The sequence below is a fragment of the Papio anubis genome, chromosome 8 (assembly GCF_008728515.1).
Source record: "Papio anubis isolate 15944 chromosome 8, Panubis1.0, whole genome shotgun sequence".
Classification (NCBI taxonomy): domain Eukaryota; kingdom Metazoa; phylum Chordata; class Mammalia; order Primates; family Cercopithecidae; genus Papio; species Papio anubis.
The window spans coordinates 114,090,773-114,115,712 of NC_044983.1; the positions used below are offsets into that span (position 1 = coordinate 114,090,773).

At 37.5% G+C, this 24,940-nt stretch overlaps 1 long non-coding RNA gene across 2 annotated transcripts in view; it reads left to right on the forward strand.

Moving 5' to 3' along the window:
- The window catches only part of LOC103887068, a 142,983-nt gene extending 132,974 nt beyond the window's left edge, over window positions 1-10,009 (forward strand). For both annotated transcript variants that reach the window (XR_004185919.1, XR_002523962.2), the window contains one exon: window positions 9,342-10,009. This is a non-coding gene — a long non-coding RNA (uncharacterized LOC103887068). The remainder of the gene's footprint in view (window positions 1-9,341) is intronic.
- Window positions 10,010-24,940: the final 14,931 nt, after the last annotated feature.

A 24,940-nucleotide genomic window follows, 5' to 3' on the forward strand; every position in this document is an offset into this window, starting at 1 on the left:
TAGGAAGTTTCTGCATATTGGTGGTGCAGTGCATGGTGATATCAAGGGAATTCAACTTAGCACGTGGAAGAACATGTGGTTCATTGCAAGCACTCAATCAATATTAACTCCTGTTACTACTTCCATCATTGTTATTCACTATACACTGTACTGCCTCTCATGTGTACTCTGAGCTACTTCAGGGAACAAGTCGCTACACAGATCGACAAAGCATAGGAAAAATAAAGAAACTGGCCAAATTTTCCCTATACAGACATTAAATTAGAACAATTTGCTTGTTTTGCAATTTGCTGCTAATAACAACATTCTTCCTCTTTCCAGACCCATTCTAAAGGCTGCTTTCATGTTTCCTAAAATGTCTACCTCTATCTTTATGCTCCCAGAAGGGTCATTGGCAGTATTTTCAACCAGGTTTAACACATACAAAAATGTTAGTATTCCTTTTTAAAGGTGGCCCTCAGGTAACTATTTTCATTCCTTCCACCTCAGTCCCCTAGTTTTAAGGGTCTCATTATAGTAGACACAAGCCCCCATACAGACAAATATACCCCATTTGTATGCTTATAACAAATAATATATTTATAGTTTTAAAAATGATATTATAAATATGCCAAGGATATGGACACTTTGGGATGTTGTTAATGAGAGTGAGAATTACTCTAACCAACCTTCTTCAGGATATGTACATTTTATTTGACCTGGGCAATCCCAATTTGGGAAATACATCTTACAGCTTGAAAAAACATTAAATGCAAAGCTATACTCAGTGATACTTCCTGTATTGTTATTTATAGTGGCACTGGAACTAGAAACAGCCTGAGTATCTCTTATTAGAGAGAAGCTTGACTAAACTATAGGGCTCTATAATATAGAATATAATGACCAGACAGATATCCATGATATGTTATTAAGAACAAAAGTAAGCAAAAGAGTCATAGGTATAAAATGATCCCATGTTTGAAGTACAATAATATACTTTATTTACACATGTGCATATCTTTGTGTGAACATACGTACTTATTTTGGATATAATTTTTTGGATCACAGAGAACAAGGTAGAAGAATACATACCAAATTGTTAACATTGGTTAATCAGAGTTGATGGAGTAGAAATGGGGTAAAGTAAGATTGTTAACCTTTTCTTCACTACTCTTATATTTAATTGTGAAAACAAGCTTGCATCACTTTTTAAATTAAAAATAAACCCTAACTACAAACCACTGCTCAGTGAAACAAAAGAGGACACAAACAAATGGAAGAACATACCATGCTCATGGATAGGAAGAATCAATATCGTGAAAATGGCCATACTGCCCAAGGTAATTTATGGATTCAATGCCATCCCCATCAAGCTACCAATGAGTTTCTTCACAGAATTGGAAAAAACTGCTTTAAAATTCATATGGAACCAAAAAAGAGCCCGCATTGCCAAGACAATCCTAAATCAAAAGAACAAAGCTGGAGGCATCATGCTACCTGACTTCAAACTATACTACAAGGCTACAGTAACAAAAACAGCATGGTACTGGTACCAAAACAGAGATATAGACCAATGGAACAGAACAGAGACCTCAGAAATAATACCATACATCTACAGCCATCTGATCTTTGGCAAACCTGACAAAAACAAGAAATGGGGAAAGGATTCCCTATTTAATAAATGGTGCTGGGAAAATTGGCTAGCCGTAAGTAGAAAGCTAGAACTGGATCCTTTCCTTACTCCTTATATGAAAATTAATTCAAGATGGACTAGAGACTTAAATGTTAGACCTAAAACCATAAAAACCCTAGAGGAAAACCTAGGTAATACCATTCAGGACATAGGCATGGGCAAGGACCTCATGTCTAAAACACCAAAAGCAACGGCAACAGAAGCCAAAATTGACAAATGGGATCTAATTAAACTAAAGAGCTTCTGCACAGCAAAAGAAACTACCATCGGAGTGAACAGGCAACCTACACAATGGGAGAAAATTTTTGCAATCTACTCATCTGACAAATGGCTAATATCCAGAACCTACAAAGAACTCAATCAAATTTATAAGAAAAAAACAAACAACCCCATCAAAAAGTGGGCAAAGGATATGAACAGACATTTCTCAAAAGAAGACATGCATACAGCCAACAGACACATGAAAAAATGCTCATCATCACTAGCCATCAGAGAAATGCAAATCAAAACCACAATGAGATACCATCTCACACCAGTTAGAATGGCAATCATTAAAAAGTCAGGAAACAACAGGTGCTGGAGAGGATGTGGAGAAATAGGAACACTTTTACACTGTTGGTGGGATTGTAAACTAGTTCAGTCATTATGGAAAACAGTGTGGCGATTCCTCAAGGATCTAGAACTAGAAATACCATATGACCCAGCCATCCCATTACTGGGTATATACCCAAAGGATTATAAATCATGCTGCTATAAAGACACATGCACATGTATGTTCATTGTGGCACTATTCACAATAGCAAAGACTTGGAATCAACCCAAATGTCCATCAGTGACAGACTGGATTAAGAAAATGTGGCACATATACACCATGGAATACTATGCAGCCATAAAAAAGGATGAGTTTGTGTCCTTTGTAGGGACATGGATGCAGCTAGAAACCATCATTCTCAGCAAACTATTGCAAGAACAGAAAACTAAGCACCGCATGTTCTCACTCATAGGTGGGAACTGAACAATGAGATCACTTGGACTTGGGAAGGGGAACATCACACACCGGGGCCTATTATGGGGAGGGGGGAGGGGGGAGGGATTGCAATGGGAGTTATACGTGATGTAAATGACGAGTTGATGGGTGCTGACGAGTTGATGGGTGCAGCACAGCAACATGGCACAAGTATACATATGTAACAAACCTGCACGTTATGCACATGTACCCTAGAACCTAAAGTATAATAAAAAAAAAAGAAGAAAAAAAAAAGAAATAAGCTCAGAGAAGTTCTGAGAAAAATAATAATAATAAAAAAAACCCTATAAGTAAAAGGAAAAATAGAGCTTTTACTATCATCTAATGAAATTATAAACCATCTATTTGAAACATGTAATTTAAGGGAAACAATGAGAAATGAAATGGTAATTATCAAGAGTTGGAGTAATAAACTTAGCTTTGGAGGTCAAGAAAGCCAGCAGTGATTAGTCTATATTATGAGATTAGAGGAACCTATCTTGCTGTCTTTAAATGCAGCCACTTCTAGAGAGGGTTTTCTATACACATGTGCTTTTGAATTTGATTACTATGGGGTGAATTATTAGGAAGCTCACACATTTGCTGGGATTAGTTTAGTAATTTTAGTGCTCATTAACCACCCAAAAGTGTAAGACTTGAAGGAAGAGTATTCAGATAGTTTAAATGTTGATAGGGCAGTAGTCATGGAAAAGGGGTACTGGAAAGGTTCCCAGTTTACAGCAAGGCTCTGTTCTGGTGGAATTCTTTTTTAGGGGCTGGACTGAAGAAGGTATTGGAAGGTCATGGGAGCTCTCAGCAAAGGACAGGGGAACGAATGGAAAAGAATAATAGAGATCTGAAAACCTCAAAAACTTAAGTGAGATCATCCAGCTTAGCAAATGAGAATTCATGGAAAGGGAAAAGAGAGAGGGTAACAGGGGTCGAGAAAAGAGAAGTTAGTACTATTTGTGCTTGGGCAGCCAAATCAGTGAGAAACTATAGACAGGTGGTAGATGAGCAGGGAAGAAGATGAATTCCAGGAGACAGGAGAAAGATAAAGGGGTGCAGGAGGCCATCCAAAACAAAGAGGCCCAATTTGAAGCTTGCCTAGCATTGGCTTGCTTGTGTTTAGTCTCATCCACCAACGAAGTGAATTCCCATGGGCAACTTATAAAGTGAGAACGTATAGATTCACATCTTGCATTTACATAATCATCCTTCATAACCAAGAGTCTTAAGAATAAAAAAGGTTTATTTATCTAGTGTGTACATCATGGCTTCGAATGATACGCAGTATATAATACATATAACATAAAATATGTGTTAATCAAACTGTTTATATTATCAGTAAGGCTACCAGTCAACACTAGGCTACTATTAGTTAAGTTTTTGGGGAGTCAAAAGTTATATATGGATTTTCAACTGCACAAGGGGTTGACATCCCTAACCTACTGCATTGTTCAAGGGTCAAGTGTATTTGGATCTCTGCCTCTGAGATGTTTCATTCTTCTTTGACAAAATAGGGCTGCTTCTGTGAAGGAAAAGAAATACTGCTCACCAAAAATTCATAGAAAAAATAAGACTGGGTACAGTGGATCTCGCCTGTATTTCCATCACTTTAGGAGGCTGAGGTGGATGGATTGCATGAGACCAAGAGACTAGCATGGGCAACATAGTAAGACTCCATCTCTACAAAAAATTAAATTAAATTTAAAAAATAGCCAGACGTGGTGCTTGCTTATAGTCCCAGCTACTCAGGAGACTGAGGCAAGAGGATTGCTTGAGCTTTGCAGTTTGAGGCTGCAGTGAGCTATGATTGCACTACTATACTCTAGTCTGGGCAACAGAGGAAGACTCTGTTTCTTAAAAAAATAGGAAAAATTTAAGGGTCACAGTGTTGTAAGAAGGATAAAAGAACAACAGAAGGACAGGAAAAACTTAGTTTTGATTTGAGATTACATGAAATAGCTTTAACATCTTACATTAAGTCATTTAAATTCTTTCAGTCTTAGTTATATCATTATGATTTCTGTGCTCTTATGTGACACACAATTTCATTAGACAAGAATTCTTTTGAAATTGATGAGCATGTCCAGAATTGGAGGCAGCAATGGTAAATGAAGATCCGGACTTCAAAGTCATAGAAGATTAGTAGCAAAGACTTAAAAGTTTGAACTGACCTAGGCTCAAATTTTGGCTTTACAATATACTAGCAAATGACATTGGAAAAGTTTCTCTGTGCCCATTTCCTCATAAATTGAACTGAAGGTAATAACAGGTACCTAAACTGTGAATGTGGTGAATTTTAAATGTGATAGTATGTGTTAATTGCTTAATGATACCTGGTAACCAGGAAGGGTTCAAAATGAGGTAGAAAATACCGTGGAATATATCTATTCATACAGAGACACAATTTTCTTTTTACTTTTTTCAAGTTATATTTTTCCCCCAGATGGGACAAAACAGGTTTTGAGCATGTTGGCAGAAAAAACACAAGTAAATATGGTAGTGATTTAGCAAGACACAGTAGACACAGCATCTCACAGCAGGAAGGAAGGAAGACACAAGAATTGAGGAAGCAAAAGAGGAATATTATTCAGACATGGAACTTGTCAGTGCAGTGGCTAAAAATACTGTGGGTTAGTCAAAGAAATCGAGTTGTTCTGTGGGCTAGAAACCCTATGATTTATAAAAACAGTACATCATCCATCAATGGCTATTCTGTATATACCCTATGGTCTCTCTATTTCCAGAATTACCCTGATTTTCTAGCCTCAATGGAGCTATTGATTGAGCTTTGTGAATGTTTTTCTGTGAGCATCATGAGTGAGGAATCATTTAGACCACATTGTCACTGCTTCCCCAAGCTCAAAATTATGTTCAGGGTTGACAACATCTGTACTTTTGTAACCTTCTTATGGGTTGATATTTTATCAAACTCTCATGGGTAGACAAAATCCTCCATCTGCATGCAGTATTTAAGTTAATGTGAGAAAATGAAGGTTTCAGAAAGGAGCAACAGTGTACTTGAAGACAAAACTTTGGACATGTTTTATATTCATTCAGGGCCATCATGTTGTCTTAGTACTGTCAGGGATAGGTTCACAGTCATGACTGTAATCTCGGTATCTAGCCCACAAGCACTCTGTTCTTTTAAAATTGTCAATTTGCTTTAAAAGTTACTAGTCTTTTGCCTCCTTCTATTGTGTGCCAAACACTGTGTCAGGTGCCATGACTGCAACAATAAATAAGACATAGTCCCTACGGTCTTATTTATGAACTGTGTACATGGAGCACACAGTTTCAACACGTAACATATAGCCATGTCCAAAGTTTTGTGTTCAGGTACATGGAATCAGCCAAATTAGACAATCAACCAGTACTTGTGCATTGGTTTTTATGTGCTGAATTACACCATGATCCCTGGCCATGGTGGCAGTCTAGCAGTGAGGCACAGGAAGTAGTGTTTAGAAGGAAAGAGTGACCTAATGATGACAAGTTGAGATGATGGAGACAAATCCCTACCTTCCAGAAGGAAGGTAGATGATGGGGGAGACAGAGTGGAAGAGGAATGATTTTATGCTGTAATGGTTATAAGCACTGGTACAACTCGGCAGAATGGAGGAGGTAGGTATGTAGAAGAAACCCACTGAAAAGTTATTGGGAAGCAGGTGGAGAATGTCTGGATAAGTTTGGAAACTTTATTGGAATATTGGGAGAAGAGATTGGGTACCAAAGTGGAGTCAGATCTCTTTCTCCCATTTCAATGACTATTTTTAAATTTTCAATTAATTGGGTAGGCCATGTTTTTTTTTTTTTTTCTGATTTTGCCTTATTCTCCTGGTAACGTTTTGGTTAAAATTAGTTGTTAGCATGAGTAACATCATGAAGAAGTGGCATAAAAGCATGCAAAAATTGTCTTGGCTCAAAATATATCACAGACAAATTCTATTCAAAGTGGTGTATTTCATGGTCACAGTATTCTATAATTATTTACTGTCTTAGACTAGTGGGTCTGGTCTTCCCCCTTGACTTCGGGTACTCTCATTCCACACAAAAGCTCATAGGCATAGAGTGGAGGTGGCCCCATGTCAGGTCCTAGGAGTGTCCCTGTATGAGCCGTCCCATGTGGATACACGCAAAGGAGCCGGGAGGAGATGAAAGTCCTGGCTTTTTGGTAAAAGGCACGTTTGATCTTTCACAACTACCACAGAGGACAAGGCAGGTTTCCTGGAAGAAGCACAGGGGAGGGAAAAGGAAAATTAGAAGGCTCCATCTGAGAAGTTGAGGCTAAGCTTGAATTCCTGATGGCCAGAGGTTGTTTCCAAGAAGCATGTCTGTCTGTGGTGTACCAGCTTTCAGCTGGGTGGCTCCTAGATCATGTCTCTTTCGTCAACCAGGCTGATGGCACCAGCACCAGTAGCTTCCTTCCAGGAATGCATTGCCCATCCTCTCTGGTTTTCTGTTGAGTTGGCCTGGCCCTGCTTAAGAGAAAAATAATTGGTATTCTTTCCTCCTGTGTCGGGCAGTAATTTCCTTTTGAGCCATCCCTTACATCAGGGCCAGCCCTCTGCAAAATTATGCAGTAGACAGTTTGCTTTTAAGCATTTATTATTTTTTCTTTTTTCTGGTGACCATAACCCACCTTAGCCTTCTCCCATTGGCCCAAACTTCCAGGAGCATTATGTTTTCTTAGGATGGTCAGGGATAGCTTCACAGTCATGACTATGGTACTGGTATCCAGCTCACAAACACTTCTTCCTTTTAAAATTGTCAATTTGTTTTAAAAGTTACCAGTTTTTTGCCTCATTATACCATGTGCCAAACACTATGCCAGGTGCCATGGCTACAACAACAAATAAGACACGGTCTCTACACTTATGAAACACAGTTTCATGAGATGAATAGTCAAGACTATCCAGTATCACAACAAAGCTCCAACGGCATGAGACAGCATAAAACGTTAGAAGCAATGTCACTATGGCATAGCATGGATAGCCCCTAAAGACATGAGAGGATTGTCCTGGAAAGGCCATTAAGGAAATGTCCTGTAAGGATAGGGATATGTGTAAGCTTTATTCCGAGGGCTGTGGAAGACCCCAAAGAAAGATATGCAAGAAGATGATGAGAACAGATTTGCAGTTTAGCAAATTCTCTCTTTAAAGTATAGTCAGGAGACAAGACCACTTAGTTCATATCAGAAATCCAGATGAGGAATTGGATGACCTAGGCTGAAGTAGTGGTAGTGTGGATAGACAGGAGAGGACAGATTTGAGAGATATTGAGGAAACAGATACTACCTGTATTAGTAATTTCTTATGCTAAAGCTTGGGGAGATGGTGAAAGAGACAGAGGAGTCTAGAATGGCTCTAAGGATTATGTCGAAGGTGAGGACATGATGATGTCTTCCCAGAAACATGGAATGCACTAAATATAATTGATTGAAGGCTCTTATTTTGATGGTAGTGGGTATAGATAGGGCTCAACTGAAACTCCCAAATTTATTAATCACTTCATGTATTACTTTCTTATCAAAATGGCATCACATTGATTTCATTAAGTTAAAATATCTCTTTTTTATACCATTAAAGAATTTAGATAATTCTGGTAGTTTTAGAGACATGAAAAATCAATTAAAGAAATGTTCTTTCATTGGCTGGGTGCTTGGGTGGAGCACAGTATGGAGCTGCCTGAAATAATTTGCATAATCTGGTCTCTGGCCATTAGGTTTAGATGTGATCCTCACCCTCCCTGCACACTTAATTTTTATCTCACTTTTTTCCTCCAATTTCTTTCCCCTCCAGCCTTAAATTTGTTATTTTATTCCTTCCTATTCCAGCATTGCCAAACTCTTCTCTTTGTACAGTTTGCTCTGGCTACAGCACAACCTTCCAGCTTTGTATATTTGTAAAATAAAAGGAAATGAATGGGCACTTCTTTTTCATGGATGCAGGATTCAGAGAATCAACATTGCTACCACAGAAGACATTTGGGGTAACAGGTGGCTGCTGAACCAAATAAGAATTTCCATAGCCCTGCTATTTCCCAGGCAGATAAGCTCAATCATGTTTGACAGAGCTAGGGAAACAGGACACTTGGGAAATAAAAAAGCATTTTATATGTTAAAAAAAAAAAAAACTTTGTGTCCCCTGGTTCTTTTATTTCTGTCAAAGCAACCCTTAAATACTCATTTTTCTTTCTCTCCTATTTCTTGTTCTGTAGGTAGTAGGTAAAAGCCTGAATTCCCAAATATCCCACTCCCACAAAAGTTATATATATTATATATATATATTTTATATATTTGTAAATATATATAATATATGTACATTTCCCCCAGGAGGTCTTTTGAAATGCCTAAAATAATTTATTTGCTTATACAATTGGAAAAAGCTGGTTTTAGAACCAGGCAAATTGAGTAGGAGACTTACTTCTAATGGCACTAAAACCTTCTAAAATAAATTCTAAGAAAATTGCCTTCATTCAGGAGGTAAACTAAAAGATATCCATCAGCACCACCTGAGGAAAATCCCCAGGTCCTCAACCTTCCCTGAAATTCCTATTGTGGCAGTTCCTGCATCTCTGATTCTGGCAGCTGCCTGATTCTTGAATTGTTCTTTGCTCAATTAAACTCAGTTAATTTGTCTAATGTTTTCCTTCTTGCAGAAGATGTCAGCGTGGGATTTGCAGTAGACTCCCAGCAGCTCCTAGGGGCACCAAGTGAGATGCCTGCCGGGCCCACTGTGTCCACTGCCCTCTGGTAGCACCTGAGGATCATGGGTAAGTTCTCTGATTCCAAAGCTGCATGGATTTGTATTTTGAGCTTTCCAAGTTTGAGCAAATTTTAGATCTAAACGGGGTTCAGCAGTTATGACAGAAATTGGACTGGGTCCATGATTGTACTGGATCTGATCATTAACTAGATTGGATCCAGTTAGAGGCCTCAGATGCCTGACTGGATCAAACAGAAACGGGAAGTAAATGGCAATAGTGCAGGGGCTGGGAACTCTGGCTTTAGGAAATTCAGGGGATTTTTGTGTTCTATCCTCTTTCTATCTTTTTCTTATGTGCTTAGGTAGGGAAAATCATTGGTTAAGTTGATCAAGGGTATCTGAGGGCCAATGTCCAGATTCAACGTAAAAAATGAGACCCCTTAATTTCTGAAGAACTGAACTCTCCACCTTCTGGCTGTGCCTGCATTTGCATGTGTAAGTATTAGGCCCTGGAAGCAGCAAACACTTAAAAAAACGGCAAAATTGGCCGGGTGCGGTGGCTCAAGCCAGCACTTTGGGAGGCCGAGACGGGTGGATCACGAGGTCAGGAGATCGAGACCATCCTGGCTAACACGGTGAAACCCCCCCCCCTACTAAAAAATACAAAAAACTAGCCGGGCGAGGTGGCGGGCGCCTGTAGTACCAGCTACTCGGGAGGCTGAGGCAGGAGAATGACGTAAACCCGGGAGGCGGAGCTTGCAGTGAGCTGAGATCCGGCCACTGCACTCTAGCCTGGTTGACAGAGCGAGACTCCGTCTCAAAAAAAAAAAAAAAAGAAAAATGGCAAAATTTTACTAAAGGTAATTTTAAACTATGGCAGAACATTCCCAATGAGTAACACTGTACTTTAAGAGGTACATTTAAAAGTGAGGGCTCCTGAATTAGGCTCACTCTAGGATGTGAGGGAAAACAGATAGCAATAGACTCTTCCCGGGCATTAAAGAAGGAATAGCAATGAATGTGAATAGAAAAATGTTCAATAAACAATGTAGAACCAGAAATCTTGCAAATTTTGTAGCTTAAATGTAACAGCGAGACAAATACTTTCACCATTCAAATGATCAGCTATCTAACTGCGTAGTGCCCTTCATCATGTGGTGGGAAGAGCACATCCACTTGTTATGCAATGGACCTAGGAAGTGGTTTCAAATTGGTTTTGGCATCTTTGAGACGGTTTTGGATAAGATTCTGTTATGAAAGCTAAACACAAGTTATGGTTGCATGCTATAAGAACAGCCTGAATTCATTGGCTGTTCAGTCCCCTAAACCCACACTGAAATCCTGCAGGGCAATTGATGTCAGAGACAATTTAGAAAGAAAAGGATAAGCGTTAGCTACTGAAAAGTATGGAAATGGCTTTGGGTCTCAATTCTGCTGATGAGCAACACAATTGCTATGATAACTGACAATGCTCAGTTCAGTTTGACGGAGACACAGACCTTGGATGACTTTATCCAAGTAGCATGCCAGGCACCGCCACTCCCCCCAAAAATTTCAAATGACATAATAGGGGGTAAGCATAGCAGAGAGAGGTCACAAGACCCTTACTCCAATGGAGTTAGGTCGGAGAGAGATGTCTTGTTTGCCTACTCCAATTTTCTAGCTGAGACTGAAAATCAGTGAATTCATCAAATGTTTTATAAAATAATAAAATTCAGTAACCAATTATAGCTGGCAATTGAGTTGGAGAAACAAAAGGGCATATTCATTTAAAAGAAAATTTTGTAGAAATTATTTGTTCTTCTTAAATTTTATCAAAATTACCACTACAAAAAATAATAAGACTGGTTTTGTTAAGAGCAATGACTACCTATTTTCAACTTTGTATTCTCAGCATCCAGGAGAGTTTCTGGCATAGGAGCTCAATAAATGTCTGTGAGCGGAATGAATATGTGATCAAATGGCTACATTTATACACAGACACCCACATATCACATTCACAATATTCACATGATAATACCTACACTAACATAAACTGTGTCTACTCATTATTTATGACCAAAAATTAGCAAAGTTTTTCTGTAAGAGTCCAGATATCAAATATCTTAAGCATCTCAGGATTAAAGATAAAATTGTGAATATTGTGTAGGTGATTATATGACAAATATATAGCAAAAAAAGATTTTTATTGATGGAATTCAAAACATAATAATAATCACATACACATTTCTGTAATGGGAAGATAAGAATGGAACTCTTTGGGGGGAAAACATTTTATTTAATCTGGGTTTAAAGTGATCAAAAATGTTTTTGCAAATGTTATCTGTTAATGCTAATTTGTAATGAGATTTTAGTTATTTCATTTAGAATTTTAATTTTATATAAGTTTTACATGTCATGCAATATTATTAGTCGTTTAACTTTTTTCTCCCATTCATAATGGTAAAAGTAATTCTTAGCTCTCAGGCCATGTAAATACAGGTGACAGACTGAATTTAGTTCATTGGCTGCACTTTGCTAATCCCTCATCTACAGCTACGTGGTTATGAAAAGCATTTGATTGGTTGATAGATTGATTTTTGAAACTGTCATGTAAGTAAATGGAATTAGGAACGTTGTATCTAATTACACTATTTGCAATATCTCACATACCAGAAAAGTCCCCACATTTGATAATTTGCTTTGTTTTTAAAACAATGCTTTCATGTGGGAACTGGTCTGAGAGTCACTAAAAAAAATCATCTTGGTAACCTATTGGTTAACCTTATAGCTTTGCCCCTAAACCGAGTATGATTCTTAGCAAGATTGGGTAGAGGACAAGAATTTCACAAGAACTTTCTCTCCCTGGGATAAAAATACAATGACAAGGACAGAATCCTAAGGAACTGCCAAGTTCACTAGATGACCAAATTTGAAGCTATTTTTTCATGTTGTCCTTTGGTCGGAAATGCTTGAAATGCTTCTGTGTGTTGTAAGCCTTGTTCCCCACTGTCACTTCCAGGCTGTCTGTCTTCCTTCCTCCCTCAAAACCCCAGATTCTTTGATGTGCATGTCATAGACTTCATTATCCATTACCCTTCCTTGTTGTTTTCGTATCTCTCCCTCCAAATGTCTTCTCCTCGTTCATTGTGTTCTCATCACCTGAATTCACCTATGCCACTGTCAATCACTGCATAGGATGGTGTTTCAGGACAGAGAATCTGGAAGCAGACTGATTTGATTAAAAGCATGTCTGTGTCACTTACTAGCTATGCCCTGTTGGTTAAATTATGAAATGGGTATAACAATAGTACCTACCAGTAAGGACACTGTGAGAATTGAATGAGATTTTTAAAAAAGATAAGTGCTTAGAACAGTCCCTGTTATAGAGTGAATACTTAAAATATTCAGGAACTTCACCATTTAAAAATAAAGTAATAAATACATGATATAAATGCAAATAGTACTAACTGGGAACACTTACTGAATGCTTACAATATGCCAGGCACTGCTGAAAGCATTTTACATAATGAACATTTTTAGATTTCACAACAACCCTATGAATTGGTTTATATTATTATCCTCCTTTTTAAGATGAAGAAACCAAGAACTATAGATGTGAACTACTTTATCTAAGGTTAACAGCAAATAAGTGATGAATCCAAGAAGTGAATAGTCCATCCCACATCCTGGTGTCCCAACTATCATTTTTGCATTCTAGTTCAGCCATCTTGTCATCATCAGTAGTTATAGCACCTTCAAAATTTTAATTCCAGCCCTTTTCTCTGACCATTTTCTGCACACCTTCAACTTTTTAGTGACTTCCTTTTATATTCCCCAAACAAACATTCTTTGACCTCATTCAAACTTTAAACTTATTGACCTGACTCCTTTTCACCATCTGTCACCTCTACTCAGTTCTTACATCTCTTTCCCCTATGCAGCCTAAAATTTTCATGGGCTAGTACTGTAACACTCTTTTAAAAGCACCCTTAACTCCTTTTCTTCATCTTCCCTCCATTATACTATTTATCTGACAAAACCCCAAACTCACCCAACCAAATTATCCACTTCTTCTGTGCCAACGCTATAACAGTAAAGATACGCTAAAAATCTCAACTTTACTAGGCTGCCCCGTAATATTTCTCAAGAAAATGCACTTCCTTTCTCTCTGAGAATCTCACACATTCTCCTCTCTCCCCAAATTTCAAACATCTCTATCTGCCTACTCTCTTTTCGTAACACTGAAGCTCACTTTAGAAAGAAAAGAAATATAATTGCATAAGAACTATCATTTTTTTCCAACTAACAATTCAATCAAACTTTCAGCATTTGTATTCAGCTACTGACTTATCCCTTCTATTAAAAGGTTGTACCTACTTCTGTTGCAAAGAGAAAACTCTTTATCAGTAATTTAAATCCTTTCCAGCTCATTTTCACCAGGAGTTGGATCCTGTAATAGTCACATTTCCTACATCATTTTCTTTCCCTTTTCAGGATTATTCATATTGGCCTAGAAATATGCCACAATATCACCTATCTTAAAAACAAAACTAAAACTAACTCAAACTTCTTTGACCCTATATTCTTCTTTGTAAACTATTGGATATATCTTTGTTCCATGTACATCAATATCTGTTAAAATACAGTTTGTGTATACTGTCTTTATTTCCTCATCTAATTTCCCTCTATGTTTGCTTTAATAGAACTTTAAATCTTACCCTCTACTGAAATTGTCTTTATAAAACTGTAGATAGATGCTGTTGGTTATTTATCCCAAAGATATTTTCACTCCCTTTCTTTTATTCTTTCTTCTCCTCTTGCTCTCCTCCTCCCTCTTTCATTTTTGTTTTCTTCGATCCCTTCTTTTCGGTGAGACTTTATAATACTTGGACTTTTCTTCCATGTGATAAGTAAACAAAACCAACCCCCTTCTCAGTCCTGCGGTGTAAATTGTAATTGATCATGACCAAACAGGGTAATTTTTCTTGCCAGTCACTTGCCAACTTCAGTTGAAGAATAATCTAGGCCAGTGAGTATTGGGTGAAAGTCTGTTGGGGCACTTCTGGGTACTATCTAATAAAGAGACAAGGATGGAAGAAAATGTCCTTTGTGGGGGATGTGATCATGCCTTCTGTACAACCCTGAGGGAAAGCGATTGTGACAGATGTGCAAGAAGTACCATGAAGAAGAACATGTTTCTGACAGATGATTCTGGAAAACTCTTATGTTAGGCTAGGAGATTAATGGAATTTGGAATTGATGAATAATAAGAAAAGAGATTAGCAAGGCTGAGGCAGTCATGGTTTCTATTTATTTATTTATTTATTTATTTATTTATTATTATTATTATACTTTAAGTTCTAGGGTACATGTGCATAACGTGCAGGTTTGTTACATATGTATACTTGTGCCATGTTGCTGTGCTGCACCCATCAACTCGTCAGCACCCATCAACTCGTCATTTACATCAGGTATAACTCCCAATGCAATCCCTCCCCCCCCCCCATGATAGGCCCCGGTGTGTGATGTTCCCCTTCCCGAGTCCAAGTGATCTCATTGTTCAGTTCCCACCTATGAGTGAGAACATGCGGTGTTTGGTTTTCTGTTCTTGTGATCGTTTGCTGAGAATGATGGTTTCCAGCTGCATCCATGTCCCTACAAAGGACACAAACTCATCCTTTTTTATGGCTGCATAGTATTCCATGGTGTATATGTGCCACATTTTCTTAATCCAGTCTGTCACTGATGGACATTTGGGTTGATTCCAAGTCTTTGCTATTGTGAATAGTGCCGCAATAAACATACGTGTGCATGTGTCTTTATAGCAGCATGATTTACAATCCTTTGGGTATATACCCAGTAATGGGATGGCTGGGTCATATGGTACATCTAGTTCTAGATCCTTGAGGAATCGCCATACTGTTTTCCATAATGATTGAACTAGTTTACAATCCCACCAACAGTGTGAAAGTGTTCCTATTTCTCCACATCCTCTCCAGCACCTATTGTTTCCTGACTTTTTAATGGTTTCTTAAAGAGTTTCAACTAGTTGATCTCCAGGGTGCTTATTTAAATAATCTTAGTCACTTTTCAAACAAGGCTTTTGATTGCTACTCTCAAAGCAGCATTCTTTTTTAAATTTTTTTTATTTGACATATGTCATTAACAGAGATGGCAGGACAGAGAAAATGAAGAAAATGACAGAAAATAAAGTAAAAATTAGGAGTCAGCAGTTCTAGACGTAAGGAATATAAACATATAACCACTCTTTCTATCCCTGTAAGAGGAGAAAAAAGCAAGTTATGATGTTAGTTTCAACGCAATATAGGAAATCATCGTGTTTTTTGTTTATTAATAAACTGTTTTAGAGCTGTTGTAGTTCACAGCAAAATTAAGCAGAAAGTACAGAGAGTTCCTATATTCCTCCTTTCTCCCACACATACACAACCATTTCTATTATCAACATTCTACACCAGAGCGGCACATTTGTTAAAATCTTTCTTCACTTAGTAATATGCATTTAAGTCTTCTGCATGTTTTTCATGGTTTGACAGCATATTTCTTTTTAGTGCTGAATAATATTCTATTGTCTGGAGGTACCACAGTATCCACTCACCTACTGAAGGAAATTTTCGTTGCTTCCCAATGTTGTCAATTATGAGAAAAGGTGTTATAAACATCTATGTGCAGGTTTTCATGTAGACACACATTTTAAAATTCATTTGGATAAGTGCCAAGGCGTGTGATTGCTGGATTGTATGGTAAGAATATGTTTAGTTTTGTAAGAACCCGACAAACTTTCTTCCAAGATGGCTGTACCATTTTGCATTCCTACCAGCAATTAATGAGAGTTCCTCATGCCCCATATCCTTGCCAGCATTTGGTATGGTAAGTGTTTTGGATTTTGGCAACTATAAGAGGTGTGTAGTGGTATATTGTTGTTATTCAAATTTTCAGTTCCTTAATGACATATGATATTGAACATCTTTTCCTATGTTTACTTGCCATCTGTACATATTCCTTAGTGAAGTGGCTCTTTAGGGCTTTTGCTAATTTTTAAATGGGTTCATTTTCTTATTGTGGAGTTTTAAAGTATTTGTATGTTTGGACAGAGGTCCTTTATCAGATGTGTCTTTTGCAATATTTTCTCTTGGTCTGTGGCTTGTCTTCCTATTCTCTTGACATTATCTTTCCAATTCATGTTTTTTTTTTAAATTGAAAATGTAACAATTTATTTTTATGCACTTGCATTGACATACCTCAGGTTTAAGGGCATCTCAAAGCTATGTGTCAACTTCATCATTGCTCCATCATCTGGCTCTAATTCTCTGGATAATAATTGTCTTTGGGCCAACCAATCCATATGGTCTATCCAGACGGTCCCTCAGGTATTACAATGTCTTTCATTCAATATATTTGCCAAAATTAGAGCAAGTAAATATACGATCTTGTTGAAGGAAATCTAGCCCTAAAAAAGAGTAAGTTCTAACACTTGTCTTTTTAATCTATATTAACATGATACAAGTATGAAATGAATTAACTTATCTCTTCCTGCTAAAACAAAGAGAAATAAAAGTGCCTTTCTTTATACTGATAACTTTGTCATACTGTCTAAGCGTAAACTTAGGAAGCAGTATGGGTCTTTGGCATATTAGTTCTGTAAAGAACAACTCAGCATAAAATTCTGCAAAACAAAAAATCATTGTATTTGGTGAACATTCAATCTTAAATATCCTCAGGCAACAAGTCAATTTATTGTGTCTTTCATAGGGATTCACTTTCAGCACACAGTGGATTTATTCTGTTATTCAGGGATGGATTTTACTGTTAATTCATTTTGATGGCTTCTTGTGCTCTAGTTTTTAAAATGAGATGTTTGCTAGTTTTATGTTTTATGTATCGATGTTCTTTTATAGATGAGACAGACAGCTGGCCACACACACATGCACCTGTGTACATACACACGCACGTGCACACACATGCAGCTATAAGATGAAACTTAAACAAGACTAAATCTTTGTATTTCATGTTGTGTGGTGCTGAATGTGGCGTTTCAGATAAGCGCACAAGCCTGAAAAGATCAAAGCTCTGTTCTGAGAAAAAAAGTGCTAACTTTACCTTTAAGCCTCCCTGCTGCTCTACCTGTGCTATTATAATTAACTTGTAATGCATGGCATCTTTCCATTTTTGCCTCAGCTGCCAGGAAACCAAATGCCACTCACTACCTGTAACAGGAATTGATTATTTTACTTTACCCTAGCCTCTATACAAGCCTCACTTGCTTTTGGGCGTATTGAATAATTTTGTCTCATATATTCATGTGTTTGAATGCATTTTTGCTTTGTTGTAAACATACAAGAGCTTTTAATCAGTAGTGCAAGGTGCCTCGTAGAAAGAACTATTGTTTCATTTACTAAAACAACATTTTTTAAAAAATCACATGTTCATTTCCCGAAATATGGAGTGAATTTCTTCAAGCCTTGGAAGAAATTTACATTTACATGTAATAAAACTCCTCAGACTGGTAAATTCTCTGAGAGTATCATAACAGACCTGTTAAGTCGAACTCAGAAGGGGTTTCTATTTTGAGAGAATACTGCTTTTGGCTGCCAGGAGAGCTTCTGTAGACATCTTTTTGAAAATGGGGTAACTCATATGAATTCATCATGGCCAGAAGAAATAAAGATTCTTAGTGTGTGATGTAGGTGCTTTACTGGAAGGATGGTAAGTCTGGCTTAATATTGCTTGCAAAAATTATTTATGGTTGGCACTTTCACTGTGTTTAAAAGTCTATTTTCACATTTAGTTAAATATTTCTGTCTTGCTTTTTATAATTTATTTGAAATCTACCTTGGAAATGCTCAAAATAAGGTTGTTGTTGGACAGGCCTCTATCTGAAATTCAAGAACTGTTTGGCCCTGTTTGAACCCACATCATGTATATTAATACAGTATTCTTGTTCTAAACTATGTTTTGTTTCTCAGTTGTGGCTGGGGCTTTTATTAACATGCTTAAAGCAATAAATCATCCTTTTAATTGGAGTAAGTTAATTGTATCTTATAATGAAGAGCTCTAAACTTAATTTGTCAAATTTATGTTTGTACACAGGCCATCCCACTGAAAGGAGATCAGCTTAAGGAGGAATATCTTTTCAAAGAACTATGTTGAATGAGCTCTTTAAAAATCTTTCCTCACTAATTGCATTTTAAACAACTTAATTCTGTAAATGTTATTTTTGCTGGAGGTATGCAAAATCTTTCTACTAATATTGACACATCTACTTCATCATATGCCATTTTCTGTTGGTTAGAATGCCCATCTTACTGACATCACTCTTTCTTAGATAAAAAAATATATAGTCATCAACTTGTTTTTTTACTTCTCATTAGAATGACCTTTCTGTGCCTCTTAGCCTGGATAAATCTTCTGCTCCCTTTCAATCCAGCTAAAATCTCACCATCTTGCAGCTTTACCTAATTACCCCTTATCATTTTGGCAGAACATTATGTACATCATGGAGGTTCCATTGGGGCATGTAATATGTGCCTTAACTGGGGTCAATACAGGGAAATATTTCCTGGAAGTCAAAATTTTGTCCAGCAATAAAAATTACTTAATTTATTATTTGTCTTAGTCCAAAATTACAGGTACTGGGATGAGTTTTCTTTGTTTCTTTTTGCAACAACCCCAGTGTGTCATTGCAGGGGGTGTTGGTTTCTTTTGCCTTTCCTGAAGCCATTTACCCTTATTCACGTAATGGCATGTAATTCCTTCTAGTCCTGCCTCTAGGTATGGATATATAACTGACCAGAGAAATGAGGTTCATTTCCCAAGTAGAATTTTTCATAAGGAGAAGTCTTTATTCCACCGAACTTGGGGCTGTATTTTATCCTTTAGCTCTGGAAGCCACGATGGGAAAACATGCTTGAAAATTAAGTCATTTTAGAAAATAACAGACTTATAGAACATATCACTTCCTAAAAACATTGCGTACCTGAATCCAGTTGTGCCAAAAGCTAGAGGCTCCTAGGTTTTTCAGGTACTTACTCAATATATTTCTTTTATTTTAATTAATTAATTTCTTTTGCTTAAGCAAGTTTGGGTTAATTTTTTCATATTTGTAATGGAAAGAGCTCGGAACATATATATATATATAATTATATATATAATTATATATATAATTATATACATAATTATTAGTCCTAATTCTATAGGTGGGGAAATAAAATTGTGAGAGGTTTAGAAAACTGCAATGCTAATAACAAATGAAACTAGAATCAGACATATCTACTTATAGGGTCCATTTTCTCTCTGCTCTGCCATACTGCATTGCAAGTTTTTGGTATGTTTTGGCTTCTATGCTGATACTTTGGCATCTCCAAAAATTTTTATTTATTCATTTTTTGGTAGATAAAGTCTATGACTTGTAGTTTTATCATTTTCTGCTAGTATTTTGGAGGAAGAGAATGTAAGGGACACAGAAACATTTGTATTCTGATTTCTTATATTAGAAGCTCCATTAATTCTTATTGAGCTTTCCAGTGATTAACATTCATCTTCTGTGGTCTTTCTCTAGGCTTACAGAAACTTAGTGGACGTCAAAGTCATTCTTGTTCACAGAGAGAACTTGTTAGACTTCGAGTCTGTGCTACTTCAGTATCCCGTATTTGCAATGCCTATCTCCATCAATTTGGGTTATTTTCAGAAACACAAACAAGGGTTGAGTTAGACTGTCATGAGGACAACCATAATGGGAATATTGGAAAAATTATGATTACTCTTAGGCTGGGTAAGAGGCAAGGTTGCATGGAACATCTGAATTTTGTCCCTGGAATTGTCATTGCATTTCTGGGTGGCCTTGGACAAAATTATTTTTTGAAGTTTTGCCAAAGGGAAGGTAACGGGGTAGGAGAGGAACGAGTGAACAGCTTCAAGTGAATAAATTCATTCTTTACAATGTTAAGGCTCTGTATTCCCATTTTCCTGAAATTCCTGTGAACTCACAAGTCAGATCTCAGATAAAGCCTTTTGAAATTTCAAAAACAGACCTTTTAACTTATAGCTAAAAGAATAAAAGCAAAGATAAAAACCAAGCTAGCAGAAAAATGGTCTGGTATACACATAAAGGCAGGTGGACCATTCTGGTCAGTCTGTCATTTACTAAGACCTAATTAGCTATGCTGTCTTGGTGGCATTTTCAGAAAGGAAACTGGAATCCTTTGCCTGTAAATGTCTCCATTAGCTCAGTGTGTGTTTTCGTTGGCCTTTAGAAAAGGCTCTAGCTCTATTATGGTTTTGTTGATGGCTAACAGTGTTCTTGGCGCTGAGTGAGATATAGAAGAAGGCACAGGATCCGCCCAAGGCACTTGCAACCTAAGTTAGTAAAACAAATAACTCGCTATTATTCCTGACCTTGCGGGAAATTGAGTTTAAATATCAGTGGCGCTAGATTCCAGAATATTTCTATTTGTGTTCCTTTGGGATGGGCCAGAATGACATTGGTGGAGCGACTGCATTGCTTGGTATGCTTCCTTTCTTCCATTTTTAGCGTGTTAGACTTTCTTCCATTTCCAGGGCTTTTTCCATGGCTAAGTTAGCCACAGATGTTGTCTCTCAGCATCCCTTGTTTTGTTGTAATATTTGCCCTCACTTTAGCTCACTAGAGTCTAATTTCACCTATCTCTACCTACTTAAGGTGATAGAAAAAAAATTCACCCAGATAAACCCTAAATATTTTTTTAAATGTGGGGACAAATGTTTGTTCTTATTGTATGAATATCCATGGTATTTCAAATAAAATCATGTATCTTCAATGTGAAGACCGACATAGGCAGGGGTTGAAAAATTATGCAGTATTCTCTGCACATGTAGTTTGTTTTTTTCTATGTTGGCAGAAAAGGAAAAATATTACACCTCAACCTCTCTGATCATACTTTTGGGAAGGGTGGGTAAAGTTGAGAAGGTGGTCGGGGAGATGCCAGATGACCAGTGTGTTAGGCTGTTTTGGAGTTTCTACAAAGAAATTCCTGGGACTGGGTAATTTATAAAGAAAAGAGGTTTAATTGGCTCATGGGCTCATGGTTCTGCAGGCTGTACAGTGAGTGTGGTGCCAGCATCTGCTTCTGGTGAGGGTCTCAGGAAGCTTCCAATCATGGTGGAAGGCAAAGGGGAAGCAGACATGTCACGTGGCAAGAGGGAGCAAGAGAGCAAGGGCAGGGAGTTCTCAGACTTTTAAACAATCAGATCTCGCGTGAACTAACTGAATGAGAATTCACTTAACACTAAGGGGATGGTGCTAAACCATTCATAAGGGATCCACCCACATGATCCAACATCTCCCACCAGGACCCACCACGACACTGGTAATCGCATTTCAACATGAGATTTGGAGAGGACAAACATCCAAACTGTATCAATTGGTGAGACAGAAACTGGAAAAGGGAGGCAAGAAATACACAGTTTGAAAGCCCATTTTCATGGCTGAGTCTGGGCTATTGCCAGTGGAAGCCTGTAGGAGAAAGAATAAATAGAGCCATGTAAAAGTTCAGCAAATTATTGATCTTGCCTGTAGTCAATACACAGCTCCTGCTTTTATAAGCACTTAGAACAATGCAAAGTTTGATATGTAAAGCTAATTGAAATTGGCTGATAAAGACTAATCTACATCAATGAAAACAAATGAACGTTTACTGCATGTGGCAGCGTGGATGAATCTTACAATGATATGTTGAGTAAAGAATGTCAGACTACAAGAGATTAGAGACTGATTAATTCCATTTAAATAAAGTTCAAAAGCAATCTAACTAGCTTATAGTGTTAGAACTCTGATAATGTTACCTTGGGAGGGCTTGAGACTGGAAGAGAGGGTGATGGGGATGATGGAGGCTTTGGATGTTTAGAATATTCTATTTCTTGGTCAGGGTGAAAGTTATATGGGTGTGCTCCATTTGTGAAAATTCATCAAGCTGTATGCTTGCCATTTGTGTATTCGACTGCATACCTTTTATATTCATTTAAAAATATTACTTTAAAATTGCTAATGTTTACTTAAGAGATGTTTGCATGTGCATATGTTGTTATGGAGTCATTGAATACTTCTGCAAAATAATGTTTTTCACATTAGTAACTATGATTACTAATTTCAAATTAGTGCATATGATTAGAATAATATTTGATTTCTGAGAAATATTTGTTAAGTAAATGATTTCCAGTTACAAAAAACAGGAGCTAGCATGTCTTAGCCAGCAGCCCACTGGACACCTTAGTATTATGGGTTGGTGTTACCCTCATCACAATCAAAGGCAGTTAAGCTGAGCACTCTTAATGGAACTGCATATGAGTACAAGAGGACAGTGGTGGGGCTAGATCCTGGCAATTTCATGGTGAATTAAGAGATAAAAAAAGAGATATTTATCCATTGTTCCTCAGATCCTGAAGTGTGTGTGAGCTACTGTCACCAAAGCTTGCCGCCCTCCTTCACTCCAGTGACCACTTCTAACCATATCTGTGGGGAGAACCTGTCTCCCAAGGGAAGACAGGTTATTCCAAGGGAGAACCCCTTCCCTAGCTGGGATATTGCTCTGTCTCTCTCTCCCCAGCTCTATCTATAAGAAAGGAGTAGGCATTTGAAAGATCATGGCTGACCCAGTGTATCAGAGGCGATAACATAGAGAAGAAACAGAGGAGAGGATTGAGAAGGGAGAGGAGGACGAAAGAAAAGGGAAGAATGGAATAAGGCAAGAAAGACATTGAGGTAGTCTGGAGGTCAACTTCAAAGAGATCCTAACAAACAATGACAAAATGATGAGGTTGTCACACTGTCCCATTAAAAAAAAATGTTTAATGTATGCTTACTCTATGCTAGGAACTGCTTACTTTGCCATATTCCCTATATGATTCTATTTCATTTTCATTTTATAGATAATAAAATTGAGAGATCAGGGGGATTTTGAGCACAATACCACAGGCTGCAGTCCAAGCCTTCTTAGAGCCCATGATTAAGAAGAATAATGCAATGTGTTGAGTCCCTACAACATCCCAAGTACATTTATTTTTGTCTCGAAAAATTGTTTTTGTTCCTTCTGATCAACAAATGCATATGGCTGAGTCGTGTTATCTGTGTTTATGTGTATTGGCTACGTCTTATTGTCTGTGACTTTGTCATTTGGGATTACATCCAAGGGATGGCCTACAACTGGGCTGGACTTCATGCAGCAACTAAATGTCATGTGGACCCTCTGGCCACCCTGGTCTGGACTCGTTCCTTCTGACCAGAGGTTATCTGGAACTGAACCAGCCCCCAAGGGTAAAGACAGGTCACTGAGCAGATGACCATGGCCTTTAACTGCTGACCTTGATTTGCGTGTACTGGCTTTGAGGGAGGATGCTTGTGGCTTCCTTTTCCCTGGACTTACACTTAAAGGAGGCTTAGATTGGCTGCACTCCTCTCACTAATGCATGAGAGGTCGAGCATGCATCGTTGGATAGTATGCCACAAACCGATGTGATAGAAGTCAATGGTGCCCATATATAAGTGACCAGCTTGATCATTCACTTCATGCTTTTGTCCCCACAGAAAAATGACAGAAAACCTTTATATAAATCAGTTACAGAATAATGACTGATATTTCTGTATCCATGGTATGCAAACATTATGCTAGGTAATTTTGGGGATACAGAGGTGTCATGTTAATAGTGGGAATAAAGAAATTGCTGAGATCAGGCTGTGAACCCTATACTAAAAGTCAATTCTGTGCCAAATGAAGGTAGTTAGGAAAAAAGAGATACAAATAGGCACATGCTAAGATGAGTGAGATAGTTACTTCACAGTGCAGATAAAATGATCTTTCCATAGCTCTATAGGAGTGGTCATATCTACATATTTACAAACAAAATACAATGATAATTGGTGGTTTTTGTTTATTAACAAAACCAAAATTTTATGTTTATTAACAAAACAAAAATGTGTATTCATTGGTCAAATAAGTTAGAAAATGCCAGTTTAAGTCAATGTATATAGGTACCTTTACAGTAGGATCCTCTAACCATTTTAATGCTAATTTTGAAGCTCTAAGAGAGACATTGATTTTCTAATTTCTTACACTTTTTGCATGTTGAAAGCATTTTTATGTGTATCATCTTCTGGAATAGTCTTTAGGCTGGGAATAATAGTTTAATGTTTTCAAGTCATCTGCCTTTTATGTTCTCCTTCCTTTAGGTCTCAAGGAGAAAATGTAGGTGGCATAATGTAGTGAAAAAGTGACCAGAGAGTGGTCCAAGACCTGACTCATCAGTCAAGGCTGTTTTGGTTTCACTTTTTATGAAAATAAGTTGCCCCTATGTCCTCAACAAAGTGAGTTAACTTGAGACTCATTAATCCAAAGATGACATTGGCCAAAAGATTTCAGGTCTTCCAAAAGCCTGAGAACAAATCCAGTCATAAACCCTTTAAATCCACCCCCAATATCCATTTGCCTTTTATTTCCTCAGGATGTTCAGCCCTGACCCCTTATCTTGTGGTTCATTTCATGTTTGTTTAGGGCAGGGGTGTCCAATCTTTTGGCTTCCCTG